Source organism: Pinus tabuliformis, chromosome 3_2 (assembly GCF_031772625.1).
Source record: "Pinus tabuliformis cultivar Carrire ecotype Pingquan chromosome 3_2, CPIR1, whole genome shotgun sequence".
Taxonomy (NCBI): domain Eukaryota; kingdom Viridiplantae; phylum Streptophyta; class Pinopsida; order Pinales; family Pinaceae; genus Pinus; species Pinus tabuliformis.
The window spans coordinates 454,396,373-454,415,392 of record NC_142302.1 but is presented as its reverse complement, the minus strand read 5'-3'; the positions used below and the strand labels follow the sequence as shown (position 1 = coordinate 454,415,392).

The 19,020-nt window shown below is 37.6% G+C and overlaps 1 pseudogene; it reads left to right on the top strand.

Moving 5' to 3' along the window:
* Nucleotides 1-16,915, top strand: part of LOC149181260 (DNA replication licensing factor MCM4-like) — a 182,856-nt pseudogene extending 165,941 nt beyond the window's left edge.
* Nucleotides 16,916-19,020: the final 2,105 nt, after the last annotated feature.

Sequence of the window (19,020 nt, the reverse complement as noted above, 5' to 3'; positions counted from 1 at the left end):
GAACCGGTCAACTCAACGGCACATGCAAGAGACTACTTGACTGCTGGAGAAAAATGTGCATTTCTGGCTGGGAGCTGGGCTGGCTTCCGAGGAGATTTGTGCAATTTCTGGGCTGAGCAACTGACTTCTGCCTAGATTTGCACAAATCCTGGACTGAACAACCTGTTGATGGGAAAAATTGCGCAAATCCTGATGGGAGGGTAGCAAGATTGCGCGATCCTAGAGCCCAGCAGGCTACCAGAGGGAATTGCACAATTCCTGGAGGGAAGGTTGGTTTACCTCCAGAAATGCACAAATTTCACTGGGAAGCTGCTCAGCCTGTAGTTGGACCAAGTCCAGGTGAGCAACCTTTGAAGGGAAAAGATCAAACTATGATTGACAGACTACCTTTGAGCAAGAAAGACACTGAAGCTTGAGGACTTGACAAAGCAAGGCAAGCTACTGTGAAGGTTGGTAGGGAGGCTCCAAAACAGGCTAAGGAAAAATTTTGGAGGGTTGTTGTAACCGCTACAAATTACTCCAATGTTCTTTTCAATGATATGTTCCTCTTCAATACATTCTTCTTACTTGAATGCTCTCCTCGATGATACCACTTCAATCCCACAATATCGGCTTTAAGATATGATTTTGCAGCATAGACCAAACATCCACCCACATGAAAAGAAGCGCTACTATTCAGGATTACTTTCATGAGTACACATGGAATCTTAGGCATACTATCCAAACATGATCATCATGAAAATATGAAACACGAACCCATACAGTATCACAATTTCCAAAACATAAAAAATATGTCTACCAAGGATAGATGAGATTAAACATGGAGAAAGGAAATATATTTAAGTAATGATTAACAATCAACTTTTAAATATAAGGAATTAATTGTGTTAAATCTCGTACCTTACATGTGTGGTATTGAATCTAGTTCTTTCTAATAAGTGGAAGCTACTAAAGTTGGTCGAGTCTTTGGAGTTAAAAGCGCCTCTTTTATTCGAGTCCTTGAAGTTAAAAGAACCTCTTGTATTCAGAGGTTACCCATTTAATCTTGTTTGTAGTTAAAGCATCTCTTGTATCAATCTTCTTTGTAGTTAAATAATTTCTTGTATCAATCTTCTTTGTAGTTAAAACATCTCTTGTAGCCAAAGGCTACTAGCTCAATTTTTTCCACATTCTTGGAGTAAGGCTCAGTTGTTGAGCTGGCAAGAATGGCCTTTCTATTAAATTTTCCTAAAAACAAGAAAAAGAATGGATGCTTATTAGTCTATTATGCAAAATAAAACTATGATAAAAACAAATGTGGAAAAAGCTCTTCTTCCTTAATTAAATATATAAATGTGGAAAAAACTATGCTTCCTTAATTAAATATATAACAGAATTGAGTGCACAATGGTGAGATGGCATTTATACATATTAACTTGCAAAACAGAATGCAGAAACATTGAACATCAAGATTAGAATTAATACAAAAACATTGAACATCAAGATCCAACGTAGCAGTATAACCATAAATGCAAAACAAACATCTAGTCCAGCAGTTGAGAATGGGTTGAGAAAAGATAACCAGGGAATACATAGCAGAAGCTGCAAACCATGGCAGTGAAGAAGACCATATTACGAGACACTCCCTTTCCATGGTGTTTCTCATGCAGTACCTTGCATGTCAAACACAGATCCTTCTCCATTATACCAATTCTTACTGCAGGAGAAATACCATGGAAGGGGGATGTCTCTTGATAAGTGTTTCTTCACTGCCATGATCTGCAGCTTTTGGTATTATGTATTCCCTGGCTATCTATTCTCAACCTTGTCTATCGTGGGAATGTTGGATTTTGCCTCACTCTGTCACAGTACAATAGATTGGCTCTGGCATGGATGGCCTCTAACTAGATGCCTCTGGTTTCGACTGGACTGCCATCACAGTCTTTTTAGTTCTCCCTTCTTTGCCATCATGAAATTCTTGGTTCATTATTTTTATTTGAGATCGTAGAGATGCCAATGCTTCTCTCAGATTTCTTGGTTGTTTCCTCTCATTATTATTTTTTAGTAATTGTATTTGTTCAAAATCAATCTTCTTCTATTATTATTATTAAGTAATTGGTGTTAGTTGTTCAAAGTTAATTTATTTTATTTTTTTAACAAGTTTGGATAGTTGTTATATTACCAAAAAGAGGTTTTGGAGCAAGATTATTTTACATTTCGTTGTTCTGGTATGATAGACTGAGCAGTAAGATAGGCACACAGACCTTTCTCCTGTGCTTGGTATCAAAACTTTAGAAGTTTTTTTTATCTATTCTAGAGTACTGTTTAACATATTGACCAACTAAGAAAACAAATTTACATAGCATATTTCACAGAAATTTATGGTTTGTAAACTTGGAGAGCAAATTTTGTGGCCTTTTCCTTGTGTTTTTCATTTTGCTACTCCTTAAGTTTGTTGTTCCTTGTGTTGTTGTTCGTTCTGCTTCTTGTTCCTTGTTGTTGTTCCATCGACCTGCTATTCCTTTGGCCTATTGTTCTTTCGTCTATTGTTCCTCATGTTGTTGTTCCTTCTGATTGTTGTTCCTTCTTCTGGTGTTCATTCTACTTGTTGTTCCTTGCTGTTGTTCCTTCGGCCTATTGTTCCTTCGGCCTGTTGTTCCTTTGGCTTGCTGTTACTTTGGCTGTTATTCCTTTTGTTGCTATTCCTTTTGCTTGTTCCTTCTGGCGTTGTTCCTTCTGCTACTGTTACTTCTAGTTGTTGTTCCTTCTACTGTTGTTCCTTCATCCTTTTATTGTTCCTTCCTCTGTTGTTCCTTCGGTCTGTAGGTGGCTTTTCTTTTATAATAGTCCACTGCTTCCTCTAAATGCTTGCACTTTGATTTCAGAGCCATGATCTCTTCTTGATTATACTGCTCTTTCCTCTTGCTATACTTATCTCCCTGATTCTTATTTTTTCTGTTGTAGCTTTCCTTTTGTTGCTGCTTGCTGACCCTTGAGCCTGTGTGATCCTTCCTTGATTGGCGATGTCCACTTATTTTATAGCCCATTCCACCTTCGTTGAGCCTGCAATTGGAGGATTCTACTTGATTGCAATCTTCCTCCCTAGATTTTCTGCCTCAATTTTTCCCAGTGCCTCTGCTTTTCTCATGAAACTTGTGATCCGGGCTACCATCACTAACATCTTTCATGTGCTATTCATCGCTGTCATGATTTTTCCTTTGACTGTCTGAGTTTTTTTGGATTTCCCAATGGTTGTGGATTCCTTGTTGCGTTGTACATTCTATTCCTTGATGTTTCTCTTTACTCCTTCTACGTTGTCCTATTGTATACCAAAACTTCATTCTTGTCATTTTTTGATGGGAGTTATGGCACGCTGAGATAGTATTCCTCTTGATTCTCTCTGACAATTCCTTCTTCCTTCTCCACAGCTTGATTTGCATGATGATCCGCTTGCTTATTATGCATCCTCAAGACATGTTTGAAGATTACATTTCCGGATCCTGCTAAATTCCTTCTAGTTCTTTGGATGATTCAACTCATAAACTTGTTGTTTGGGTTCCTGTTTCGAGCCATTATCTCAACTATGATGGCTGAGTCTCCTATGATTATAGGATTTTGAATTCCTTTTTTTTGAATCAGCCTTATTCCCATCAGTAAATTGTATGCTTCCGCTTGATTATTTGACATTTGTCCCAATCCCCACTCATAAGTGGTTATTTTTTCCCCGTTTGGATCATAAATTATTCCACTAGCTCCTGCTTTTCCCAGATTGTTCTTTAAGGCTCCATCAAAATACATATAGTGTCTATTCTAAGTTTTCTTCCAGCTTTCCAACTCCTCTTCCGTCATTCTTAATTTCCATTTTTTTTTGTATTTTCTTTTTTCTGACCTTTCTACCCATTGTTGTCTATTATGGCCTTGCTAAGCCAATCCCTTTCCTCTTGTTGGAGAATGCTATAATATTTTGGTGCAGTTCCTTTTGTGTTGAGAATTTTGGAAGTCATTCCACAAGTTTTGGATAGTGTTTTCCCAATTCTTGGGCTTTGATTTTTGAAAATGCTCCTATCTTGAGCCAACCAAATTTGCCAACATAGCACTATTGGTATACATTTCCATATTCATATAATCATGGCTTTCTTCTTTGTTACCTAAGGGTAAGCTTTCTCAAGGGTTCCGAGAAATTTCGACAATGGTTTTTTGAAGATTAAGTTAATTTCCAATGGCTATATTAGCTGCTTCCAGCATTCCTTTGAGAATTCAGACTCTTGGAATAGATGTTGTATGTTTTCTTCCGCTTGCCGACATAAAGGGAATCTTGATGGCCCTTAGATGCCCCCTTTTTTTTCTGCAGTCAAAATCTTCCCTTTTAACAAGGTCCATATGAAAATTTTTATTTTTGGCAGGCTTTCTATTTTCCAGGCTAGTTTCTAGGAGTCCCATTCCTGGTGATAAATCTGCTCTTGGAGGATATTATATCCAGATTTAACTGTGTACTACCCATTGTTTGGATCCCATAGGTAGCTGTCTTCCTCATCATAGTGGATAGGAGATGCCCCTTTTAAATGTTGTTTGATTTTTGTCCATTGTCCTTCTAGGCTTACTGGTATGGCTGGAATTTTCCACTCCTGCCAATCCTTATGGTTCCATAGTGAGATTGAATGAAGAGTGTTGAATCCATTTCCTTTTAGCCATTATTGAATGCCTTCAACTTCCGAGATATTTTGGATTTGACCTTTCCCCATGACCTTGTCCTCCCATATCAAAATGGTTTTCCCGTTAACTGGAATTTTTGAGATGTGGCTTTTCATTAATGAAATTACTATTTTGGCTAGCTTCCATACTTGAGAGCTTTGTCTGATTGGGATGATTCCTTTCAACAAATTTTCCTTGGATCCATCCATGTATTTGTTAATTAGGATTTCTTTCACCAGCTTTCTTTACCTGTTATGAGTCTCCACACTATTTTCATACCAAGAGCTGCATTCATTAGTCCGGGCAGTAGAATAGATAGCCCTCCTTTTTCATATGGTAACACTACTTGATCCCACTTGACCAAGATGAACTTCTTGTTTTCCTGCTTCCCACCTTGCCATAGAAAGCTTCTTATAATTAACTCCATCTATTTGTGGGCACTTGCTAGTGCCATGATTATAGCATATTGATAAATCAGTAGTGCTACAAGGAGAGATTTAATTAGGATCACCCTTCCAGCGATATTTAACCATGTCATTCCCCAATTCTTTATCTTAGCTTGCATTTTTTCAATTTGTTTTGTCCATATTTCTGCTTTCATGCTCTCTTTGGAGATTGGGAGTCCCACGTAGAGAAAATGGCTCCATCTTTCTTGTGTTGGGATTTCCATGATTTGGGATATCCTTTGCATAATTCTAGGCGAAACATTCCAGCCATAAATCCTGCATTTAGTGTTGTTTAATAGCCCACCTGACACCTATAGTAATTTATCCAATGTTTTTTTGAATCTTTTGGCTATTATTGTTGATGCTCCTCCCATCAACAGAGTGTCATCCGCAAACAAGGAGTGGTTTATGGTTTTTATTCCTTTTGCTATTCTTAGCCCTATTATAGCTCTTTCTTTCCTCTGGGCTTCCAGAGCTTTGCTTAAAGCCTCTACCATTTTTATGTAAAGAAAAGGGGAAAGAGGGCAACCTTTCCTAAGACCTCTAGTGCTTTGGAAGAAATCACTGGGTCTTCCATTTATGAGAGGGGCTATCCATGGAGTGGATATGCATGCTTGAATCACAGCTGTAATTTCTTTTGAGAAGCCAAGTTTCTGGAGGACAACCATGAGATAAGGGAGGTTGACCCTATCAAAGGCATTTTCCATGTCTAGTTTGACTATCATGCCTTTCTCTTGCTTCTGGATACTAGAATGGACAACTTTCTAGACAATTATGACATTGTCAACAATTTGCCGATTTGGCACAAACCCTCCTTGATTTTTAGATATGATTTGGGGCAGCACTTTCCTGATTCTATTTGCCACTAATTTGGTTATTGCATTATAAAAGGAATTACATAGAGAGATGGGCTTGAATCTATTGAAAGTGATGGGATTTTCCTCTTTTGGGACAAGTGCCATATAAGAGGATTTTGTGTTGCCTCCCATCATTTTTTTTTGAAAATGTTTTTCACCATTCTTATGAAGTCATTTCTGATTGTACACCAGTGATTTCTAAAGAAATCTATGGTGAAACTGTCTAGCCCTGGTGCTTTATCCGAATGTAGACTCCATATGGCCTCCACTATCTCTTCCTCTATTGGATCTTTGCACAAATCTGTGTTTTGTTTTCTTCTAATTTTCTTTTTTGTGTGCTGCAAAAGTTCTTCATACTCAGCCGTGTCTTTTGTGGCTGACAGTAGATCTTTGAAATGCATGTAGGCTGCTTTTATTATTTCTTTTGCTCCTTTAATTTCTTGATTTTCCACTTGGATCTTTTCTATCCCTTTTCGAGCTCTTCTAATATTCATAGAATTATAGAAAAAGGATGTGTTCTTGTCACCTGCCTTGAGCCATAAACTCTTGGACTTCAATATGGCCTCTTCTTCTTCTTCCTGTTTTCACTGTAAATTTCCCAAAAGATTTCTCTCTCTTTTAAAAAGTCCTGCCTGCTTTCCTCTTTGCCCTCTTTCTCCATTTGCATGTTGTTCATTTTCTATTGGAGATCTTTTTTCTTTTCTTTTTTTTTGTTCCTCTATTCTTGCCCATTCTTTTAACTTGGCTCTTAAATTTTTAATTTTTGTCTCCCATATGTAATGAGTTGAACCTACTACTCTTGGTTCCAATACTGTTTTTACTAACTTGCTGATTTCTATGCTGATGTCCCAAGTTGAGCTGTATCTAAAGGGGAGAGGGCCCTAGTTCTCCAGTTTATCCAAAGCTATTAAAACTAGTTTATGATCTGATGCAGTGGTGTGGATGATTTTTGAATTTATAGAGTTGTATTCTACTGCTTTACATTCCTGAATTAATATCCTGTCCAGCCTTTCTTTGATATTACTTTTACCTACTCTTTTATTGTTCGAGGTGTATTTCCCGTTATTTGGGGGGATGTCCCAAAGGCTGTGCTGCTCCATAATTTCTTCTAGAGAGTTCCTAGAGGGGTCCATTTGATAATTTCCTCCAAAGTTTTCCTCAATACTTCTTACTAGATTTAAATCTCCTCCTAAAATCACCTTCCCTGCTTGATTTCCTGTAAGATTTCCTTCAAAGTAGCCCAGCACTGTTCTTTGTCCTTATAGTGATTGGGGGCATAGATGTTTATGACCCTGTACCTCTCTCTTGTACTGATTTTCTTGAGGTCCGTTATTATCCAATGCTGATCTATCTTCTTTTGAATCAATTCCCATATTCCTTTTTTCCATATTGTGCATATACCTCCTGATGCTCCTATTGCCTGCATGGCTTCCCCTTCATACTTTCTAAACCTTTTTTTGAGATTTTTGGTGTCTTGATTGCCTGCCTTTGTCTCCTGGATCATTAGAATATCTGGGTTTTTATTTATTAATATATCTCTTGCTGCATTTTCCTTTATAGTTGACCCCATTTCTCTGCAAGTCCAAGAGACTATTATCATTATTTACCTATTTGGTGGTACACGGTGCCCTTCCTCTTGGGTTGGCTCCTCTTATTGTTCCCTATGCTCTTCCCTAAGAAAGTATCCATAGGTTTTTACGTTCCTAGAGCCATTTCTTTTGTTGCTGCTTCATCCCTTAGTTCCTTATTTGTCTTCCTTCCAACTTTTTTTTTATTTTCAGTATTTGGGAATGCTTCCTTTGCTTGCTTTCTGGTTAAGATTCTGTCTACTGAGGGGGGCGAAGAGGGATGGGGGTTTGAGATTCTAAGGGAGTGGGGAGAAGGGTTAGGGGTTCTATATCTAGATCTAGATCTAGATTTGGGTCAGGGCAATGGGGGAGCAGAGAGATCCAATGGGTCAAATGGGTTTGCAGTGGCAAGGTCTACATTTGGCGAGAGAGGCTAGGCTTCGGTGGATGTTGAGGGCTGCGAAGAAGATTGGATTGGTTGCTTGTTTACAGTTTTTTTCCTCTTGACCTGTTCCCATTTATTTTCCAGATCCTCCATTTTTTCGCTTTCATTTTCTTTTCTTTTTGTACATCTATTTGCGAAATGACCATATTCATGACATACCTTGCATTTGAAGGGGATCTGCTCATAGTCCAGCTACTGTATGTGCATCCACTGGTCCACTTTGATTTTGATAGCTTCCAGGAGTCCTCTCCCTAGATCCACTTCGACACATATTCGAGCGCATGCATGCATATTTTCCTTTGGCTCACATCGATCGATGTACTTCCCCACTACATTTCCTATGGCTTTAACTGAGTCGTCTCCCCAGCAGTGGAGAGGGAGATGCGGCAATCTAACCCAGATAGGTACAGCGCTTGGGACATCCATTTCTGGATTAAATTCCAGGGTCCATCTGTTCAGATATTGTCCCCTTGTATCCATGAAATACGAACCATTCCTAAAAATCAAGTCTCAATCCTCCTTGGTTTCGAAATTAAAGGTATAATATCCTATGCTGCAAAACCTAATCGAGATCTTCCCACTTATTGAAGTCAACCAGTTTCATTCTACCCACTTTTGGATAGTCCTCGGTGATGGCCACAACCCCGTGAACTACCCTACTAATCCTCGTTCTACCAGGGAGAGAGCTGGAGGGAGAGATATCTCTGGTATTTCTTCCACTCTTTTAACAAACTTTGAGATTGTTGGTCTGTTCTTAGCTGGTCCCATTGCCGAAATGAGGGAGGAAAATGCTTTGGTTGATTCTTTTGATTCCTGATGGTGAGCTGAATGATGATCTTCGTTCTCTGGCAGATCCATTTTTCTCGAGCCTCAGCAGCAGAAGGTCGTTGAGGGCAGCTGTGAATTGCTTGTTGCAGGGAGGTGCACGATCTCTCTGATCTAGAAGAAGTCGAACCTCAGCAACTGAAGGCTGCTGAGGAGAAGCAAGGTTGCATCTCTGAGTGCTGCAACAGTAGCTAGGGCTGCGCGCGGGCGACCTCAAGAGCTCTCATCACAGCAAAAAATGGAGGAACAACAAAATGGTCCATTTTACAATAAGATGTGCAATTCCTTTTTTTGTTCAGAGTTAATTTATTATTATTAAGTAACTATAGTATTAAATAATTATAGATAGTGAAATTAATATTTAATTATACCATCTAATTTTTTTATTTTTTAAATATATAATATTGTGGTTTTATATTTTCAATATTTTTTTACTATTATATTAATATTAATCCATAATTAAATAATATTCATATTTAATGAATTTTAGAATTATAGAGTATAATTTTGTAATGAATATGCTTAATCATATGCTTGTCCCTTAAGATCTGAGGGATGCAGGGACAATCTCTATGATAGTGGTCTCCTTTGCAAATGACACATGGCGATTTAGGCCTGGTCGGTGTAGTGTGTGGATTTTCGCTAGACGATGCTTGGTTGCCCCCTTTCGCTTTTGGCTCCTTATTCTTCTTTTCTTTCTTCTTCTTTTCCTTGTTCTTCTCAGATACTTGATTTTTGGCTTTACCAGCCCCATCAAGCAAAGAGGAAGGAGGAGAGGAAGAATTGGAGGAAGTAGAGGGTTGGGGGGTAACTCTGGATTCATCTAGTTTCTGACTCGATTGTTCAGGAATTGCAGTGTTCTGAACGACAGAGGTTGAGAAGAGCCATACGGGCAAGCCGATTGTCAATCCTGGAAGCGACAATGTGGCCATATGGGGTGCACCAACATCTCCCCAAGAGGAGAAGGGACTAGGATTTCCTCGAAGGGGAATTCCTTGGTTGGTGGATTCCATTTTCTCAACCTAAGATCAGCGTAGGAAAGGGTGATGATTATTCTGTTTACAATAAATTTTATATGCTTTGACACAACTTGTTTTTTCAATTTTTAAGAGTCTAGAAAAAATAAAAGATGACTCTAGTCGCCTTCAATATTTAATGAGCCTGAAGTGACAAGTGCTCAGATGGACCTTTTCTGTTAAGGATTCTGAAAAGGAACGAGAGGGACTACTCTGGAAATCTAGGTAGAGGGATTACCAAACCAATCGCAAAACTGCAAAATACTTTTTACAGTACGGCAGTCAATCTTCCCGAATGTTGTGTTCAGTGCATTGCGATTGATAGGGCGGCAGACACAGCTTCCTATGGATAAAGGATTAAGCCTATTGTGGTTTCCCAAAATATACTCGACGGTACGTGGGAGCACAAGTCCATACTGGCACTTATCATCTCAAAGTGGAGGAATCACCCAACCAACAGTGAGAACAACAGTTACCAGGCTTTACGACGCCGGAATACGTCTCTAGCCTGGACTTCTAGATGTTGTGCATTAGGTTCCAAAGCATTGTTAGATTCATTAAATTTATTTTATAGTTGGTCTTGCTTAAGAAATTTTCCTTTCAGGTTCATCGCGTGATGTAGATGTACAATTCCTAAAATGCAATCTAAGATGATAAATAGTCTTTTATCTTCTTTGTGCAATGAAAATCCTAGCTACTAAGGAAAGAGAGACAGTATTCTTTCACAAAGAGTAAAGAGCACACGCTATATGCACTGTCCTAAATCAAACCAATCAAACAGTCTAAATGCAAATGCACATGCATGTATTTGTTTTCAGCCTTCTTAATATGTGAATGATAAAAAGAAAGGTAATGTGCAAATATGAATTACTTTTCAAGCGACAATTACTAACAAGTTTCTTTTCAAAATCAAAAATGAAGATACCGACAACACTTTGTGATTTGGAAATGAATACTTGCTTTCGACACTAGAAAAACTACAAATCTAGATCAAATACAATAGTAACAGGGTAATCAACTATCAAGAGCAATCAAACTCTCTTCTACGACTGAAAACGACAGTTGCGACACTTTCAAATCTAGAAATGACAGTACAACTACGTTACTTTTTTGCAAAGGAGAACTGAAAATGACTCAACAAATACACAAAAACATTTACAGTTCTTTGCACAATGGAGGAAGAATAACAGCAAGGAAATGAATTTCAAACAGAGGTTTACTGACTACATGCAGCAAAATTCATCAATAGAACTGAAAAGAATGAATCACAGAAACCAAAACTGAGGAACAATGCCTAGTCTGATCAGCGCACCTGTAACACAGTGAACTTGAAATGCAGCGCACCTACTACACTCGAGAAGTGCGCTGAATTTCAGATTCACAGAACAGAGACTGTGATGGGCCAGAGACGAGACTTTGCTTAGGTTCCGGGTCACAGTTTGCAGTTCAGTTCAGGGATTTTGGCCGAGCAAGTGGTAATCAGTAAATCAACAACAGGGGTAGATATAAGGAGCTTACTAGAGCCACCACAAGGGCAATTAGAGAGTTTGTAAATCAGTTGTTTAATTCATAAACAAAACCCGGAGATTTACTGAAGCGGCATTTATCTACTTTTCATTCGCATGGAAAATGCAGTTCGAAAGCTACTTGGCTCGACTTCAGGCTCCGTCTGTAAGTTTATAAAATAAACAACAAGGTAGATAAACAAACAACCTAGTCGCTCCCCAGTGGAGTCGCCATTTTGTTACAGGTAAAAGTGTCTATACAGAACTGCTTATCCCACTAAGGCGTGGTAGCTACCTTAGAAACAAACAAAGTAAAGCTACTTTCGTTTTTCCTTTATGAAAGATAGATGAGAGAAGAATAGAGGAGACCAACCTCTGTCTTGCGCTTGGCTCCTAGTTCGGTTCCTCTCTCTTCTGATAGTCCTTTGCTACTTGCTTCCTTGTACACCCAGCTTCACAAAGTACCTGTAGAACCAGAGTAGCATAACACTATGCAAGAACATGGATCTATAATCATAAACAATCTAGGATCATATGTAAATTGACCATACAAATGCATAAAACATAAATGACACAAGAGTATGGGGGAAAACTTGAATAGCTTTTATTGATAATCAAGAAAGAGACAAGGGAGTTACTACCAGTTGTTCTGACCCAGCATCATCCTCTCAGCAAGTAAGCCCTTCTTCACCTCATACAAAGGTTAGATCAACCAACACTATGATGTTGTCTCAAGAAACCAACAACAATTCCTTACAAGATGCAAAATTCCAGCCTCTGGATCTCTAGGATGAGGGATCCATATATAGATATCTGTAAGGGAGATGAGTCAACTTGTGATTTGATTAGTTTCTTCCCTCTGATAGTTCATGCTTCCACTTGGAGATTGATGATCTCTTACTCATCCTTGGTCGAATTCAGAGAGGCAAGTGTCACAGGAGAAGTTTCTAGAAGATTCCATGCCTCTCCACCTCGCGGATTGACACTGCCATTTGTCACTTCTCGCCCATCGCACCCCATAGAAGGGATTTTTGAAATGCAACGCACCCACAGAGTGTACTTAGGTGAGATGCAACGCACTTTGCCTATGGAGCAGGTGAAATGATCCTGTTTTGACCAGTTCAGAGTGGTTTTTCATGGAGAACTTTTGGGAGAAGCTGTAATCAGTTGACCTTGTTCCTTTAGGGGTTAGAACAACACTTTTAGTGACTTAGGAGCCCTTGATTTATGGACATTTTATGCTTGGGGTTGCAGTGCCCAAAAATTTCTATAACACAATGGTTTAGAGAATGATATTTCTAGCCTAAGGAATGAAGGTAATATCCTTTTAATGGGTGACTTTAATGCTCGAACTTCAAGCAACCAAGATATCCTTCTAAGCAATCATTATAACCCTAATCCTCTTTGGTTAGACGAAGATCTTCCTCTGGCTAGCCGGTACAAAAGGATCCCTGAAGACCGTGGGGAGAATTTGTTTGGGTCAGAGCTAGTCAAGCTTTGTAGTGCTCAGGATCTCATAATTTGCAATGGTCTAAAGAGGTGGTCCAATTCTAGCCAAATTACCTGCATCCATGGGCTTGGTAGTAGTGTGGTAGACTATGTTATCTCTGATATCCCTTTATACAATGAAATAATAACTTTTGACATCTTAAACAACCACAAGCCTGACTTTGATCATAGGCCTTTACTTATAACTCTAAATTTTGTCATGCATAGGGATCCCATAGAAGATAATACTTATAGCCAAAAGAGCTTAATCTTTGATCGAAATAAAAAGATCTCTTTCTAAATGAATTAAAAAATAATTTGATTCCTTTATCTAGCATAGACAACATAGAAGAACTCTATCATAATTTTACTACAACCCTCTCATATTCTATTAACAAGTTCTCAATTTAAGTTTCAAGTAATAAAATAAATAGCAAAACCAATCCATGGTATGGCAAAGATTGTAAAAGTACGAGGAGAGCAATTAAGGAAGCTGTTGATGAATCTCTTAAAATTGACAAGATAAAAATATACAAAGCCCTAACTAAAAGGAAAAAAAGGCAATATATTCGTAAAAGACAAGAGAATATCTTACACCTCTCTAAGGTAGCTTCTAAGAAATTCTGGAGGAAAATTCTAACTAGGAAAACTAAAGATAATAATAAAATTGCTTTACACGACTGGAATTCCTATCTTAAAAAGCTTTATAAATCTCCAAATGTCATGGATAACTTTGAAACCCTGCTCACTAAAAAATAATTTTTCTCATTAGAAGACATTGATTTTGGGATTAATCATTTGGCTAATGGGAAAACTAAGGACATTGAAGGTTACTAGGCAGAAATCCTAAAAATTGGAGATCTTGTCCTCATCCCCCACATCCACAAGCTTTTCAATCAAGTGGTCAAGCAAGGTTTCCCTAAACCATGGACTCAAAGCCTCATTACCCCTATTTTTAAAAGTGGGGATACAAACAACCCCTCTAATTGTCGAACAATTATGATCAGCCCTCTCCTAGCCAAGTTATATGGTATTATTTTGGAAAATAAGTTGAGCATATAGCTTGAAAGTGAAGGTAAGTGGGCTAAAGGCCAAGTGGGTTTTAGAAGACAACACTCAACAATGGACCACCTCGTTACTCTTACGATCATTGTGGAGGAATGCCGCAATGGTAAATCCAATCTCTTTTGCTTCTTTGTGGACTTTAGAAAGGCTTTCGATAAAGTTCCTAGAAACAACCTTTGGAATAGATTAGAAGAGCTAAAGGTTCCTTTTGAGTTGAGAGCTTCCGCTATAAGGTTATATGAGAATGCAATTGCCAATTTAAAGATCAATGAGGGGTGGTCGAAAGATATTAAGTGTAATATCGGAGTTAAACAAGGTTTCCCCCTCTCCCCTACCCTATTTGGCATTTATATCGACAAGCTAGAAGATTGTTTAGAGGAAGCGGGATGTGTTGGCACGATCTTAGCTAGGATAGTCGTCATCCTTCTAGCGATGTGATACATTTGCTTCTGCATCCTCTTACCCCGAAGAGAGGAATCCCTTCCTTTTGGGAGGGACTCCTGGGAATGAACCCATCTATGTTGTTGTTCTCATAAGGTGCCCATTTGATCTTGATAAGAAACTTAGACTTCTTAAGGATTTATGCTTTACCATGGGTATGATTTTTAATACTGACAAAATAAAAGTTATGATTATCAAATCCAAGAAGTACACTTACGCTAATTTTATGTATGACAATAGTAACTTGGAGGAAGTCTCTTCCTACAAGTACCTAGGAATTGATATTTATCACAAGCTCAACTAGAACTATAGCATTGAGAAAAGGATAAATGGTGTGTGGAAAGCTTATTTTGGTCTTGAATATAATTGTAAAATGGCAAACCTCGTAATGTGGGATAGAAAGAAGTTCCTCTTTGAAACTTTAGTCACTCCAGTTATCTTATATGGATGTGAGGTTTGGGGTTGTAGCATCTTTAGAGAATCCTGGAGAAATATTGGGCAAATCCAGAAGTGTTTTATAACATATAACTTCAAAATTAAAAGCAACACACCCTATCATATTCTACTTATAGAAGTGGGTCTTTCCCCTATCGAGAGCCTAGTTATGACTAAGCTTCTATTGTACAAGCACAAACTCAATAACATAGGAGACCATACACTTCCTAAACTAGCTTTAAATTCTAACCAAAACGACCTAAGGCTCAAGCGAGGCTAGTATAAAGACACTAGGGCATGGTTAAACCACTGGGAGATCAACGAGAATGTTGCATTGCAAAACATTAATAACATTAAAAATATTGTTACTTCTAAGTTCAAAGAAAAAATGTGGTGTGAGAAAGATTTAGCAGCTAAAAGAAAATTAAGATATTATAAGGAGGTCATCAACCCCACCCTAGAAGATCAAAAGTATCTCTCTGTTTTAACTAGCTCAAAGAATAAAATTAATATAGCCAAGATTAGAACAAACTCTCATGAGCTCCATAGTGAAATGAGTCGTTGGGCAGTTCCTAAAACACCATGGATGGAAAGGTCCTGCCATCTCTATGAGAATATGAACATCGAGGATGAAACTCACTTCCTCTTAGAGTGCCCCATGTACAACCACATTAGATCTTAGTTTCAAAATCTTTGTTGCAATACTGACCTTCCTAGCCTTTTACGATGTCAAAATTATTGTGAGCTCAGAAGGCTTCTCTCCAAGATTTTTGAGCATAGGAATAAAATCTTAAATCAAACTAAATAATTCATTTCTTTAGGTCCGATAGACCAAAGTTTGGTCTCAGTTGACGTTAACCACCACCATCATCATCATCATCATGAAGTTATATAAGGTTATATGGATAACTAATTAAGAATGCATAGCATATTCTTTTTTCTTTTGCATTATAGGGGACATTGCTTTCTATTGAGAAAATATTTTATTTTATTTTATTTTAAGAAGGGAATGTGTCAACTCCAAGTTGAGCTTACACATCACCTTCACATAGAGTTGTAGAATGAGTCTCTCAGCTCAATGAATATTTCAATATTTATGTTCATTTAATGAATATTTCAATATTTATGTTCATTTAAATATGCCATTTGTAATGATCATTATCCTAGTCAGCTCAAGTGTTGAGCATGTGTCCAGAGAATTGAACTCATGACCTCTCAATGGAAAAAAAAATTCAAAGACTAAAACTCCAAGAATTGAGCTAACCCTTTAGACTAATACTAATACTCGAATGATAATTATCATCCCCGCAATCACTTAGATTCAACTCCCCTAACTAATATGTTAAAAGATGACTTTAAACCTTAAAGGAAATATGTTGACCATTTACCAAAAAAATATTTAAAATAAAGATTTATTATTTATTTAAAATAAATAAACAAATGAATGTTTCTTATTTCTTATTTTTTATTTTTTTAAATAAATATTTATTATTTATTTCAATATGTGAACTAGAATATTAATTATCTTTGTCGCTTAGATTAGTGGTTAAATTTGATGAGCATTTACCTATATTTCACTTTATTAACCGTCTTTAAAGGAATTTTTAAAATATAAGTTTTAAAATTGGAGTGTCTTTTAAAATTGGAATGTTAATCCAGAGTCTAGTAAATCTTTAAAATAATAAAGAATTCTAATATATTTTTTTGGGGGATAAAGTAAAAAATAGTTTTTCTAAAAAAATAATAATTAGTTGTAATGGATTTGTTAAGTAAACATTTTGACTCAATAAAAGAAGTAAAATAAAATAGTAATTTACCATGGGCAGATTTTGGGCTCCACCTTTTGACAACCCATTGTATTTGTCATGATGAAGCTTATTTAAAGGCTTGAGGAAATCATTATGGAATTCTAGGGAGGTGTAATCTATTTTTATATATCAATCCATTCAAGCACAACACACCAACTTGATGCAAAATATGTAAGTTTAATCTTTTTAAATATTCATTTTTTTTTTCCATTTTTTTTATTTGAATTGATATTAATGAATTTTATGTAATGTATGCAGGTTGTTAGTGACTATGAAGCTACCCAATTTTTCAATAGGAATGTTGTAACCAAAGGGGAGGAGGAATTTTGTAAATTGTACATGTAAAGTTTTAATTTGAATTATTTCTTTCTAAAGTCACATTTATTCATAAAATTTTAATGGTCGCATAAGACTAAAATGTGTTTTAAATTCATAGTAAAAAAGTTTTAATTTGAATTTAATTTGTACTAAATCACATTTATTCATCAAAATTTAGTGGTTGTTTAATACTGAAAGTAAGTTTAAAATCATAGTTAATGATAAAACATAATTTTAATTTATATTATTATTATTATTATTTAATCAAAATAATTATATAGGATTGTACAATGAATCTTTCATGTCCTTAAGAGATTCTACTCATAATTTGAATTTACTTATTTCTAAAGTCATGTTTATTCATAAAATTTTAATGGTTGTGTAAGACTAAAAATATGCTTTAAAACCATAGTAAATGAGTTTTGATTATAATTTATTTATTTTTAAAGTCATGGTTATTCATAAAAATTTAATTGCTCCCTAAGATTGAAAATATGCTTTAAATCATAGTAAATAATCTAATGAGATAAATATGATTATTCAACCAAAGGCAAGTAAGAAAGGAAGGACCTCGGATGCGGGTGACAGCTTGGATGGGACGTGCATTTAATTCTGGCCACATGCCAGCCATGCATCGTCGCAAGGGAAGCACATGGGCGTTGGCCTGTCTTTGGCCGCTAGGGAATGAAATGTTTGTTATTCTCCAGAAACGCTTAAATGCTCTGTCTGGCACTTCAGCTCGCATGGAGGTCGCAGTAATGGCGAATGGGTTTCGAGGTGGAGGCATCTATGTCAAAAGCAATGGGGGGTTGGATCTCACTGTGATGGTTCAAGGTATGTTCATGGTTCATCCCCAGGGTATGTTTATGCAACCCCTGGAGCTGCGAGCAGCTCCAAGAGGCTATCTTTCCGTCCGGGTCAATTCTCTGTCGGTTTGTGGTATCCCCTGGTCTGGTTTGTTCCTCAATTACGCGATGTGTATTCTCCATTCAGATCCTGCAATTATGGTCAGGCCTAGGCAACGTATGCTCAGCCGTCGCGGCACCTCCCGTGGGGGGTCTTCTCGCCCTCCTGTAGAAGCTTCTTATTCCCATTGCTACCGTTGCAATTGTCATCATTCCCGTGATGCCCACCCCCTTCATTCCAGTCAATTCCTGGACTCTAGTGCTCCTGATTCTGCTTCAACGCCTGCCTTCGGCTCTGCCATTTTCAACTTCAATAGTTCTATGAATCGCCCCAGGATCAGTGCCCATGTCTCGGTTCTCTTCATTGAAGACTCACAGGACGGCAGCGACTCTCTTGATGATTACGGGAAGCGGCCTGCTGACGGCTCAGAGATAGTCATGGAAACACCTGCGGCTACACCAAAGGATGTCTCAAATCGCCGTCTGGCTCAAAAGGAGATGATTAGCACAGGCGAAGACGCTAACATGGAAACTGCTCCCACTGTAGCGGAGGTGGAGGAATACGGGTGGTGCCGGGTGGTTGAGGAGGAACCGGACGAATAGCGACGTCGTCGTTCCAGGTCTCTGCGGCACTTCTTTTTAGCCTTTTGGCCTCTCCAACTGCTCTGTTTATTTTTGGTCTCAAGTTTTTTTTTATGTCGGAAAACTGTCTTTGTGTGGGTCTTGGGTACCGAGCTCTTGTTCTTTGGGTGGGATGTGTCTGTTTTCCTCTGCGCGGGATTATCCTGATATTCTGTTGGCGCCCCTGCGAGGGCTGGTTTATTTTTGGTCTGGTTAAGTCCTTGGACATTGTAGTCTCAGTTGTTCCAAGCTGCCATTACAGGCATCTGGTTCTTTCTGTCTTGAAATGATGTAACTGAATTATGTTTATGTATATAATAAATTAGTTTTAACTAGAAAAAAAAAAAAGTAAGAAAGGAAGGAAAGAAGGCATGTATACCCTTACGTTGCCCTATAGTCTGCGTCTCTGACTAACTTTTCTATTAGTCGTAGCTGGTCCTAAGCTAAATCATAATTTTAATTTTTTTTGTTATCATTTAATTAATCAAAATAATTAGCCTTTCATATGGAATTCTAATTTTCTCCTCCCTATATATGTAAGATAATTTTCTTGGGATAAGGAAAAGAGAAGTGAGCTCCCCACATTTCATGAAATTAAATACATAA